Source organism: Caloenas nicobarica, chromosome 2 (genome assembly GCF_036013445.1).
Source record: "Caloenas nicobarica isolate bCalNic1 chromosome 2, bCalNic1.hap1, whole genome shotgun sequence".
NCBI lineage: Eukaryota > Metazoa > Chordata > Aves > Columbiformes > Columbidae > Caloenas > Caloenas nicobarica.
Window position 1 is genome coordinate 25,844,425 of NC_088246.1, and position 12,803 is coordinate 25,857,227.

Below are 12,803 nucleotides of genomic sequence, written 5' to 3' on the forward strand. Positions count from 1 at the left end.
AGCACTTTGTGTGCTCTGGCTGTGCTGGCAGGAAGATGGAGATGTGTGCTTAAGCTCAGTAGTATTTTTGTGGAGATACATGCTGCCATGACTGCGAGTTGTGCAAACCTAGCTGAATTTGCCAGCTTGAGTGCTGGCAGCAGTGCAGACAGGCAGCAAGCACTCTTGGGGAGCTGGACCCCAACCTATGCATTGTGATTTAACCTCACCTGGCAACTAAACACCATACAGCTGCTTGCTTATTCCTCCCCAGCCACCAGTGGGATAGGGAGGAGAATTGAAAAAAAGTAAAACTCATGGTTGAGATGAAGATAGTTTAATAGGACAGCAAAGGAAGAGAAAATAATTAATACCAAAAAAAAAAAAAAACCAAAGTGATGCACAGTGCAATTGCTCACCAAGCATTGACCAATGAGTAGCCCATCCCTGAGAAGCAATCCCAGCCCCCTGGCCAACTCGCCCCAGTTTATATACTGAGCGTGACATCATATGGTATGCAATATCCTTTTGGCCAGCTTGGGTCACCTGTCCTGGCTTTGCTCCCGCTCAGCTTCTTGTACACCTCACTGCTGGCAGAACTTGGGAGGGTGGAAAGTCCTTGACTTAGAATAAGTAGTACTTAGCAACAACTAAAATATCAGTGTGTTATCCACATTATTGTCATACTAAATCCAAACCACAGCACTATAGTAGCTACTAGGAAGAAAATTAACCCTATCCCAGCCAACACCAGGACAGTATCCACCCCTTATTCTATACGATCTACATCATGCCTGGGTCTTTCACCTTCTAATACATTCCAATTAATCACCACCACTTTTCCTGTCTTTTCATATATACACACAGATATCATTCCCTTCGTCTATGAGTCATCCCTTTAAAATGTCTGTTGACTTCATTTAGTCTATGACTTTGACCTCCTTCTGTCATGATGGTCTTTCAGGATAGGAGATGGTGTGTGATACTGGATTGTTTCATACTGCACCCGGAGCTTGTAGCTGGTGTATCTGGTGCAGCCCATGCCCCTGGCCTGTGGATTGAAGATGTTGAAGGCAAGTCGCTGGGTGCCAATTGCTGAAGCCAGTTCTGATTCCATCACCACTACACTTTGCTCGGTTTCATGAAAGTTCATTCTTCATTAATCTGGGTGATTGTTATTGTAATACCATTGATATGGCATATAGCAACTATAGTAGTGATGATATACAGTGGGAGGGTTATACAGCAATCAACATCATACAATTTAATTAACTGGCTATTCTCACCCCAAATCAAATCCTCTTGAGGTATACATTTGACTTCCCCAATCGTCTGCATTACCCACCAAGAACACCCAGGTCCTGGAAGAACCCCCTTTGGTAATTGCTTTTTCTTGCAATTTGCATACCTGTTCCTCTATGGTTGACGTATGTTTTCCATCCCACTTCCTCATGCACTCTGCATGGTCACAAAGGTAACACCACAGAGTGCCCGTGGTGTGTACTCACTATATCCTCTCTCTTGAGCCAGGGAACACTCACTCCTAATTGCTGAGATACTGGTCTGTACAGGCAGGGAGCTGGACATATCCTCTTTGAGTTGCTGGACCTCCTGAGACAGTTTCTCCACAGCTGAGACACAGGCCTGTAGGGAGGGAGACTTCCTTGTGTTGCCAGAGTTGGCCAGCCAACCATCAGGCCATCCACCATTTTTTCCTCTCTGTCTTTCCAGGTCGTTACTGCCAATGAGTTTGCATACGACGATGATGTGCACCATACAAACTTCTGCCACGTGGGCCATGTGCACTTGACTTCATCTGGATCTTTGGATAATTGCTCATTGTTCAGGTCATCATAAATCACCTCCAGCATGGCTAACTCCCTCAGGTACTGGATACCTCTCTCCATGGTGCTCCACTTTCCTGGGTGACATGTAACATCTTCCTTGAAGGGGTACCTTTCCTTCACATCTGACAGGAGTTGCTTCCAGAGGCTGAGGACTTGTGCCCATTTTCCAATGGCTTTGTCAGTGTCCCCTTCCCTGGAAAGGGATCCCAGCTGCTTGGCTTCCCTACCCTCTGATTCCAGGCTACTGGCCCTGTCACCTCAGCATCAGAGCAGCCAGGTGACAATGTGTTCACTTGGACAATGGCTGAAATCCTTTTGCATATCTTGTAGCTCTCTCAGGGACAGAGATCAGATGGTTACCACCTTGTTTATCAGTTCTTCCTCTCCCTCCGAGGAAGAGGAGGAGCCCTCCTGCCATTCTGAGGAAGAGGAGGAACCCTCCCGCTGAGGTTTTCTCCCCCTTCTTCTTCCAGCACACAACCTGTCACTCATACTATCCAGCCTCAGGGCAGATCTCTGGATTATATTCTTAAATTGCTTGCTAACTATAGACAAAACCAAAAAAATATTCCCAAGAAATACCAATAGAAGTATTTTAACTACCAAAGGATATTTATGATACTAAAAAGTTATTGTAATGACATAGGAAACATTGCAGAAGAAGGTAGTGAAGGTATCCTTCTGTATTTCCTCCATAAAAAAATATCTCAGAGGAAGAAGTATAATTGCTAATTGTCTCCATGAGATGGTACCTGAAGTACAGTAATGGCTTTGGTACAAAGCTCAAATACCAGATTAAGCTCAATGTCAGTGTTATAGTAACAGATGTCCCAGGTAAAACATCATTAATCATTGCAGAGCACACTAAACTGCAAAAGCCAACACCAATCTTTAACATGTACAACAAAAGCAAGAGCATGGTGCTGATCAGATAAACTAATATCAAGAACAGATGAGTAAATATTGTGACCCACAACTGTTGACAGATATAAATCCCATTATATGCTCTAGTTTATCTGATACAATCTCAAGCCCTTCAAGCCCCACATAGGGTGCCAAAAAGAACTGTCATGATTTAACCCCAGGTGGTGACCAAGCACCAAACTGCTGCTTGCTCACTCCCTCCTGCCCCAGTGGGATGTGGAGGAGAATTAAAAAAAGTAAAATTAGTGGATTAAGATAAGGATAGTTTAATAGGACATAAAATGAAGAGATAATCATAAACATAGAATAGAACATACAAAACAAGTATTGCACAGTGCAATTGCTCACTGCCCATTGACTGATGCTCAGCCCTTTCCCAAGCAGTGATCCCAGCCCCCTGGCCAACTCCCCTCAGTTTATATACCAAGCAAGACATCATATGGTATAGAATATCCCTTAGGCCAGCTTGGGTCAGCTGTCCTGACTTTGCTCCCTCCAAGCATCTTGTGCACCTCCGTTCTGGCAGAGCACAGGAGGCTGAAAAGTCTTTGACTTAGAATAAGCACTACTTAGCAACAACTAAAATATCAGTGTGTTATCAACATTAACGTCATACTAAATCCAAAACAAAGCACTATAGTAGCTACCAGGAAGAAAATTAACCCCATCCCCAGGACAGTGTGTTACTCAGACTACCCCTGATCTGTGTGGCCAGCACTGAACATCCATGTCTGAGGCACTTGGGGAGTCAGAGGATTGGAGGAAGCCAGGCTACCAGGTGTCTCAAGGAAACAAACCTCTCAGAGGCAGGACCCAAGCTATTTGATTAGAATAGAATAGAATAGAATAGAGTAGAAGAGAATAGAATAGAATAGAATAGAATAGAATAGAATAGAATAGAATAGAATAGAATAGAATAGAATAATTTCAGCTGGAAGGGACCTACAACGATCACCTAGTCCAACTGCCTGACCAATTCAAGGCTGACCAAAAGCTAAAGCATGTTATTAAGGGCATTGTCCGAAATGCCTCTTAAACACTGACAGGCTTGGGGCATTGACAGGCTCTAGGAAGCCTGTTCCAGTGTTTGATCACCCTCTTGGTAAAGAAATGCTTCCTAATATCCAGTCTAAACCTCTCCTGGTGCAGCTTTGAACCATTGCCACAAGTCCTGTCACTGGATACCAGGAGTAGAGCTCAGCACCTCCCTTCCCACATCCCATCCTCAGGAAGCTGCAGAGAGCAATGAAGTCATCCCTCAGCCTCCTTTTCTCAAAACTAGACAAGCTCAGAGTTCTCAGCTGCTCCTTACGGGACTTTCCTTCCAGCCCTTTCACCAGCTTTGTTGCCCTCCTATTTATATTAAGTAGGTCTTTCATTTTCCTTGTGCTCTTAGAAATGGAGGAAAAGTGATCACAGTCTCTTTTTCTACATACTAGAAGACTTATTTCATCTTTCTTGATATCGTTTCCCACCAACATAAAACACTTTTTAGGCCTTTTCTAAACCCCTTTTCTCATTTATGTTGCTTCTCAAAGGGTTCCCTCTTTTGGCTGTATCTTTCAGACACATTTGAAAGGAATTTCAGATGGAACACAGTTTTCTAACTGTCCTATCCTCCTGTTTAGAATAATGATCTGGAATGTTTGAATGTATTTGGAATTTTCTGTTTTGAATTGAATATGTTTTGATAAATATAAAAAAATCAGCAAGTTGAAGAGGAAAGTGTAGCTCTAAGGAAAACACATGAATGGTGTCCAACACAATTTTGGTTTTCTCCCAGGTAAGATTCTGTTTCGACTTAGCAAAACAACCGTATTCATTTACTATTAAAATGGAAAAAAAAGTTATATAGAAGCTGCCTTTTAGAACTACAGGAAATATAAAATATGTACCTTGATGAAAACCTCAGTGATGACATTAGTTCTTTTCTAAATAAGAACATGTACTCATTTTTGGTCAGAATATGCAACTGTATAGAGGGGTTCTCATTCTGAAACCCTGCCCTGATATTTCTACACTAAATTCTATCTGAGTTATGAGATCCACTGTGACCAGCAGCTTTGTACTTTGCCCTGGAATGCAGCACATAGCCTGAAGAGATACATACATGTTATCTTTTTAGGTGGAGCAGGATTTCCAACACACTGGTATTTGCATTGCATGTTTGACTGAACTGTGATGCAAATTTATACTTGAACAGACTCCTTAGATACCTAATCTTTTATTTGTCTTCTATGCTCTTTGCCTATTGTTTATTTACCACAGATTCTAATGAAGAAATGATCCTTTGCTTTTTTCCTCATTATTTTGATGACACAGCACGACTGTCACTTTGCCTCTCAAGGCTGCATCAATCGTGTTGCTTGCAATGTCATCCCTTTATATTTGCCTGTGAAGTGTTTGGAAACTTTTGCTGCAATGCTGTTGCTCTCTAGAAAAGCCTTATGGCTTCCACAGAAATGCAGTAATGGAGCAGGGCTTCTACTCCATAGGAGCCAGGCTCATTTTATACACTTAGGAGTCTTTACGAAGAACTACTTGTTGAGCAAACATTTCTGTATGTACTGTTAAATTCTCAGCCAGTGATGAAGATTGGATCCTGCACTTTGATACATTTAAGAGATGGTTATGAACAGCATTATGCAGTTTTTCATGTGTGAGGAGACAATACATTCAAAATACAGTATGTTTTACTGTTCAATGGCATTCTAATACAATGGCATTTAAAAAAATCTATAGTTGCTGCAAAAATATTGTCAATGCAGCCATTTAGCTACCTAGAAAGCAGCTGTTATACATGAGGAAGCCTCTTATAGGAGGCGGGATTGAGGAACCAGTCCCCCTTCAAATGTACAAGTCATTTGGGACATACTCGATTCACATGTCTGTCAGAAAAAATTACTGTTTGTTAGCATTAGCTCCTTTCCTCTTCTCCTTTTCCCTGTCCCAAGGATAGTGCCGCAGAATCTCCTGCCATCTCCTGTGGGAAGCCATTGCCCTCTAGCTCCCAGAAAGATGTATGATACAGATGCATTGATAGCCGTGTGGTGACCGATTTCCAAAGGAGTTATGCTAACACCAAAGAAAGCCCATAGAAAAAATGTGATTGTATTTTATCTGGGGCAAAAAGAAACAAAAAAATAATTAAAGTACTTACAGCAAAGAGGTTTTTTAACCTGAGATTATTAAACAATGAGCTCTTTCCATTTCAAGATTCAGCTTTCTACAGGTAAAGCATGAAGGTACATGCACAGTGCTGTGATTGATTTTGTCTTCATATCTAGTTTAGTTGGCCATACATGTTTCAAGGGAGTGGTTAATGGAAGCATACATTCTCTTTACATTAACATGAACTCATTGTATTATAACTGCTAGTGTCATTTTTGCTGAGAACTACCTACTAATCATCTCCCTTCCTCTGTTCACAGAATCACAGCATGACTGAGGCTGGAAAGTGTCTCTGGACATCATCTAGTCCAAATCCTGCTGAAAGCAGGGTGTTAGAAAAATGTCTTTCCCTAACTATTATAGCAGTTAATCTTTATAGTATAAACTTGTATTAACTTTCTTTAAAAAATATATGTATTTTACATTGTATACTGAGTAGCCATGCCTAAGCAAGCAAACTAAAAGACCCCAGCTTATCATAAAGGGAAAGACAGGCTAGCCCCCGAGATAATGACTTTGCTTCTCAGAATATTAAAAGCTGTCCATGAAGGATAAAAGATAGGCCTGGACAACCAAGATAAGACCAGCATCCTAGCCCCTGTGAGACATCTTTGAAACCCTCCCAGCACTGTCTGTCGTCACAGATGAGTAATTATAGCAAGACTGACTCCAGGGCCATCTGATCAATAGAGAACCAGGTGGATAATGACACCATAGAAATACAGTTGCTTTGCGAAGTTTTACTATGATTTGTACATGGTAGCATGTGTTTGTTCAGTAGCAGTTAATCAAATCATGTTGCACCTGAATGCTTGAAACACTTGTAAAACTGCATTTGGGGTGCCCTAATTTGAATGGGACACTTTTTGTGCACAAATAAAAGAATTAGTCTTATAATTCTAAGCTTTGCATCCTAGCCTTTCCCTTTAGTCAGCACAGGCCAGTTGCCAATTTTCTTAACAAGGGTCAGCTACAGACGGTTGCCCAGGACTGTGTCCAGTATGGTTTACAATATCTCCAAGAATGGAGACTCCACAGCCTCTCTGGACAGCCAGTTCCAGTGTGTGACCACCTTGACAGTAAAAAAGCTTTTTCTTATATTTATATAGAATTTTTTCTGTTTCGGTTTGTGCCCATTGTCTCTTGTCCTGTCACTGGGCACCACTGAAAAGAGCCTTACTCTGTCTTCTTTGCACCCCCTTTTCATGTATTTATAAACATTAAGATCCCCCTGAGTCTTGGCTTCTTCAGGCTGAACAGTCCCAGCTCTCTCAGTTCACCCTGGTATGTCAGATGATCCTTCATCATCTTCGTGGGCCCTTGCTGGATTCACTCCAGTGTGTCCATGTCTTGTACTGGGGAGCCCAGCACTGGACACAGCACCCCAGACGTGTCTCACCAGTGCTGAGTAGCAGGGAGGGGTCACCTGCCTCGACCTGCTGACAACGCTTCTCCTAATGCCACCCAGGATACGATAGGCCTTCTTGATCTTGCTGTAGTCTTAATAGGATTGTGGAATATTAGCCTGTTGCCCTGAAAGAAGGGGTTAATGTTTCAAAGCCACAGCAAGGTGTAAGATGGAGTATTCTCATATAAGGAGTGGTGAATGCCCAAAGTGACATTCTTCAGTATTCTTACGAATTCCCTTTAAGCTACATAGTAAGAAAAGACCAAGTAGTACGCATCACCTTGTGATTTGGTACAAGTGCCCGGAGTTGCTCAGACCGCTGTTGCTGTTCCTACACTCTGCTTCCAGTTACAGTTCATCTTCCTTACTTTTGATCTCAAGTCCACAGCCTCAATTCATCAAAGAAAGCCATTCCTCACCCTCATCGGTGGACAAATGAAGTGGCAAAAGCCTCCACAAAAGGGAATGAGAAGAAAATGTGACAGAAGTTTTTCTGTTTTCCTCCCTCTATTTCAAGTTTTGAAGAGATGCTACATTCTCATTATCCCCATCTCACATTTGAACAGCCCGAGGTATATATCATCTAATTTAATGGATAAGCTTTCCATTGGTTTTGGTAAGATTTGGAATAGATCTTACATCAATAGATAAAAGCTTAGCAATCTCTTTTGAATGTCATAGTACAAGTGAGAAAAGGCCAAGAATCCAATATGAAAACGTTTTCTTTTTCACCTATTAAAATTCTCTGATGTTTCAGAGCTGTTTTTTCACCACAGTTTATTGTTTTTCTACCACCACGAAACAGATTTATGCACCAAAAGTAGCTAAATGCACTGTGTAAATTTTGGAAAAACAGTAAAGAATGAGCATAGTTTGAATAGGAATTTAAACCACTAGTGTGTTTTTGTTTAACAGTCAGTAATACACAAGATGTGGTGAAACAAAAATAAATGAGAACAACATCATACAAGCAGAAGGCAACTTGCCTGTGTTTGATCTCTGTCCCTTGCAATAACATTTCTATTTGCAGAGCCAGTTGTGCTGTTCTAGCTGGAATAATTATTTAAGCCAGACAATGAGCTTTTCTGCTTCCTATAGCAAAATAATTTTCCCTGTCAGCTGAGTTTTTTCAGTAAGTTTCGCTTGTAAGTGGGGAGGAGGAATGTGGCTGCCATGACCTGCATACACATCTGCATTTTACGGAGGGGTTGTAGCCGGATGCAGAGAGGAAGCCCAGGGCGGCGATGGCGCTGGGGAGCGGAGGGGGCATCCAGGGGACCTTTTACTTCACCTTCCCAGAGCAATGGGCAGATATTTTGCTTATTTATAAATCTAATCATATCCATCCTTTCCAGTAAAAATGCACAGCCGTACCTGGACCCAAATAACTATTAGACATTACATGCTGCATAAACAAGATTTTTTAATTAAAACATTGTACAGGTATTTTGCAGAAGTTTAAAAGACTGTTAGGGTGGACTTTTGTCTTAGATTGCTAAAGTCATCTCACATTATTGACAGATGGCTTCATTTGAAATGGCTTGCTGATCTATTTTCAAGACATGAGTACAGATTCTGAAACAAAATGTTTCAGCAACCTTATGATGCACTTAGGCACAGGCAAAATGTGCCTACAGTGAGCATAAAAGAACAAAGAAAGGAACCGATACTGAACTGATTTATTTTAGTTCATCATGAAAATACTTAGAACAATGTATACTACTGGCAGTTTTAAACACAGAGGCTCCAGATGTGGAGAAACAATTATTTCTGTAAATTCATCTGCATTTTTTGCCCTGTGGCTCTGCAGTGACATCAAATGTGGTAGGATGAAACGGTGTAAAGCATTTCAGAAATCTGCATGCTGATTATGGAGCAATTAAAATATCCAATCCGGCCAAGAAGAGGAAGAGGAAAGAAGGCAAAAATCAGACTTTGCACATCTCAAAGGGCTGTTCCAATTTGAAACACACAAGTGAAGTTGGCTTCGAATGAATTTGTGGGGATGGTTCCTGAGCTTCTCAATCCACCAGGACAACTTCAGTACTTCAGAGTTCTGCCTAAATGTTTCTACTTACAGCCCCTGCCTGACGCATTTATTTCAGAGGGTTATTTATTAGGAGAAAATCTGGTGACTGCATTATTTTTGAGATCACCTCAGTACTTACACCAAATCTGGGCAGCACCAACTGCCTCTGTGAAGTACCAAGTCCTTTTCTCACACACAACAGTGAAGTTGTCCTTCTCCTTTTTTTTCCAGCATCACAAGATCAGAATATTCACAGAAAACCATGTTATTTTTCCTTGTCTTTGAAAGAAGGAGGTGGGAAGAATGTTTAGTAAACAGATCAGGGAGGTATTTTAAATAAAGGCAAATTATTTTTCATAATACAGAGTGCTTTAAATAATCCCAGACAGACTGTCTTAAAGGGTGGATACACTATATGCTTTCTCATTACTCACCCTAATGATTTTCCACACAATTAGTATCCTTATTTCTTTTTTTTTTCTTTTCTTTATCCTAGTTCTCGTTCAACTCATAATTCCCCTTTTTATCCCCTGGCTGCAGCTAACTGATGCCATCTAATAGCTGACCCTGTGGTAATAATAGTGAATTTTCCTGCAAGATCGAGACACCTGCTAACAGGAGCTTCTGGAAGAGGATTCTTCTATTTGCGAAGGGGCTTGTAGCACATTGTCTGTTTTAACAGGGTAAGATTGGCTTCATTTGCACTGGACAATTATAATTTTAATGTATAAATAGCCTTAACATTCTTCAGCTTGCAGAAATTACTTGAATATTAGTTGCTCTTCTAGTCAATGAGAAACAGGCTCTTTGGCAGCAAATGAAAAACCAGTTCAAATACAAAGGAAACAAAATTTAATAAGAACACATTATTTTGAATAATACACATATGTACATTTTTAAACTGTTAACTGCCTGACAGATCGGTTTCTAGTTTGTAAATCAAAGGATATTACATTGAAAGAGTTAAAAGAATGACTTTATTTTAAACCCCGCATTTATTTTGCAATCTGTCATACTGTATTTATTACTTTTCATGCCTAAATGGAGACCTTCTCTTGTAAAAGTTGACCCAAGTGAAAAATTCCCATAAACTTTTTTTTTGCCATTTTTTAAATAAAACAAGTGTGGGAGGCATCTAGGGCCTGATTATTCCCTGTGCCTCCCACCCATTTTATACGGCAATGTTTAAGCTATCCCTTTGTCTTTTGTATTCACAAATACGTAAAAAAATGTAAGGGATGGAAAACCCGCCATTATTTTTCAAGAAACTGTTAATAAAAAGAAGAAAAAAAATGGGCAAGTTGTAGCACCCAAAGGAAAAGGATTGTCAGTCTGAAGAGAAATTGCTGTTTCAAGAAAAGCTGGCATAAGCCTTTGCCATTCTTGGAGTTGTTGGCTTTTCCTTTCAGTATATAATAAACAAATCACGTTGGTATTTTCAGATGCTTTGATCTCCTGTTCCTGTGTCTTCATATACATCTAGGAAAGAACATATATATATATATAGATATATGTATAGCAGTTGTCCACAATGCTGCTTTTCTTTTATTTAATGAACACCGTTGCAAACATATAAAAACCCCAGCAGTTCTAAATACAAAAGTAAAATAGTTCTTCAGCCTGAATGACAGCTCTGGGGGCATATTTGTAACACTTTTATATGCGTAAGATCTCTAGTTTTAAATATATAAGACAGGTCTGAGCCATAAAGAATACGATGGCTAATATAGCATGATGTGTTGCTGCTTTTTCAGTACAGATATTTCAAGTTGCTTATATATTAACAACGATAATGTACGGGAGCACCTGCTATAGGGTAGCGGTAAGGGAAGGCTGAGCTGGTGTATTCTGCAGCACAAACCCTGTGCTGAAATGCCGGGTGAGGGTTTGCATCCTCATTGCTCTACAGCAGCTGGTGGAGCAGAAATTTGTGAAATGGTTAGTGCTTGATCTGAGAGAAACCGTGTGTATGAGAGGAGAAGGAGATGATGAAAATTTATCTTCATTTGGACTAAAAACGAAGCTTAAGTTACAAACAGTTCTGCTCTCAGAAAAGCTGTGAGCTGTCAGTGCTTGTGTATAAAAGCTGATTAACTTCTTGCTCATTAGCTTGTGCAAATATTTTGGGATTTCTTTCATATGTGGAAGAACCTGTTGTCCAGTTTGTCACAGGATTTATATTTAGTTTTAAACTGTGCGAGGATCATTAAAAAAAACCAACTCAAACAAACAAACAAAAAGGTTTAAAATAGTGTGTTTAATGAAATAGTTGAGTATGTGATAATCATGTAACATCATGTGACTGTGAAGCCCAGTGATGGAGTAGAACAGTTTCCTCAAAAATTGATTTCTTGTTTGCCTTTGGATTCTTTGGAGGAGCAGAGGAGACAAATCTGCAAAAGACTGTTGTGAACAGTGACTAATATCACCATGTGAATGCAAAACTGGGATGCCAGCCATCAGCTCAGCTCATTTTTTGACTGCAGTTGTTATGTTATATGTTATGTTACATTATGTTATGCTATGCTATGCTATGCTATACTATGCTATGCTATGTGTTATGCTACGTTATGTTACGTTACGTTATGTTACGTTACGTTACATAAGAGCTTAATTAGTTTCCAGCAGTATTCTCACTTTTTAAGAGCTAGGGCACATCTAAAATTCTGTAATTATTTAGAGCACCAGATGGATATGTGCATATGTGGATGAATGGATAAAAAGGGTGATGAAAGCATAAGGAAAAGTGGAAGGAAAATGCTATTCCCAGGGTGTTAAACATTGGCTAGTCCACAAATTGGCTGCTACTATCACTGGGATTTCTAATAGCAAGAGAGAGAACATCAGCTAACACTGTAGAAGTTATATTCAAAAAGAGGATTTGAAAGATTCTCAGACTGTAAATCTGAGAAGGAAACAGTGGTTTTGACTTATTTTTCTTTGCATGTTAATTCTAATAACTTTATGAAATTACAGCAGTTCCAGTAAGAACCACTGGGAACAAGACTAAAACAATCACTTGACCAACAAACCTGTTTGGCTCCCAGAGCATCTGTTACTTTGTTCTGCACAAAGAGAAATTCCTGCCATAAACAGAACGCAGGCAAGTTCTGTACCATTTTTCCCATGAACATTGCTGATTACTGTACAGATGGCTGCATACCAAGTCTGTGGGATCCACCCACAAGTGATCATTACTTTGCACTACAGGAGTATGGAATTACTTTCCCAGCTACATTGCCTGTTCTGTGGTGGCTTGTTTTCTTCCTTATACCGAATGTTGAAGCATCCTGCTGCGACGACCAGTATCAACTGAGTTGTCCTTATTCACTTACCACTCAGAGTGCTCCTTCATGGCAGGTCAGGAATTGGAAAATTCACAAAAATGGTCTTTCTAACCTGCGTAGCTTACCCATTATCATGTTTACCAGATTTTATTAGTGAA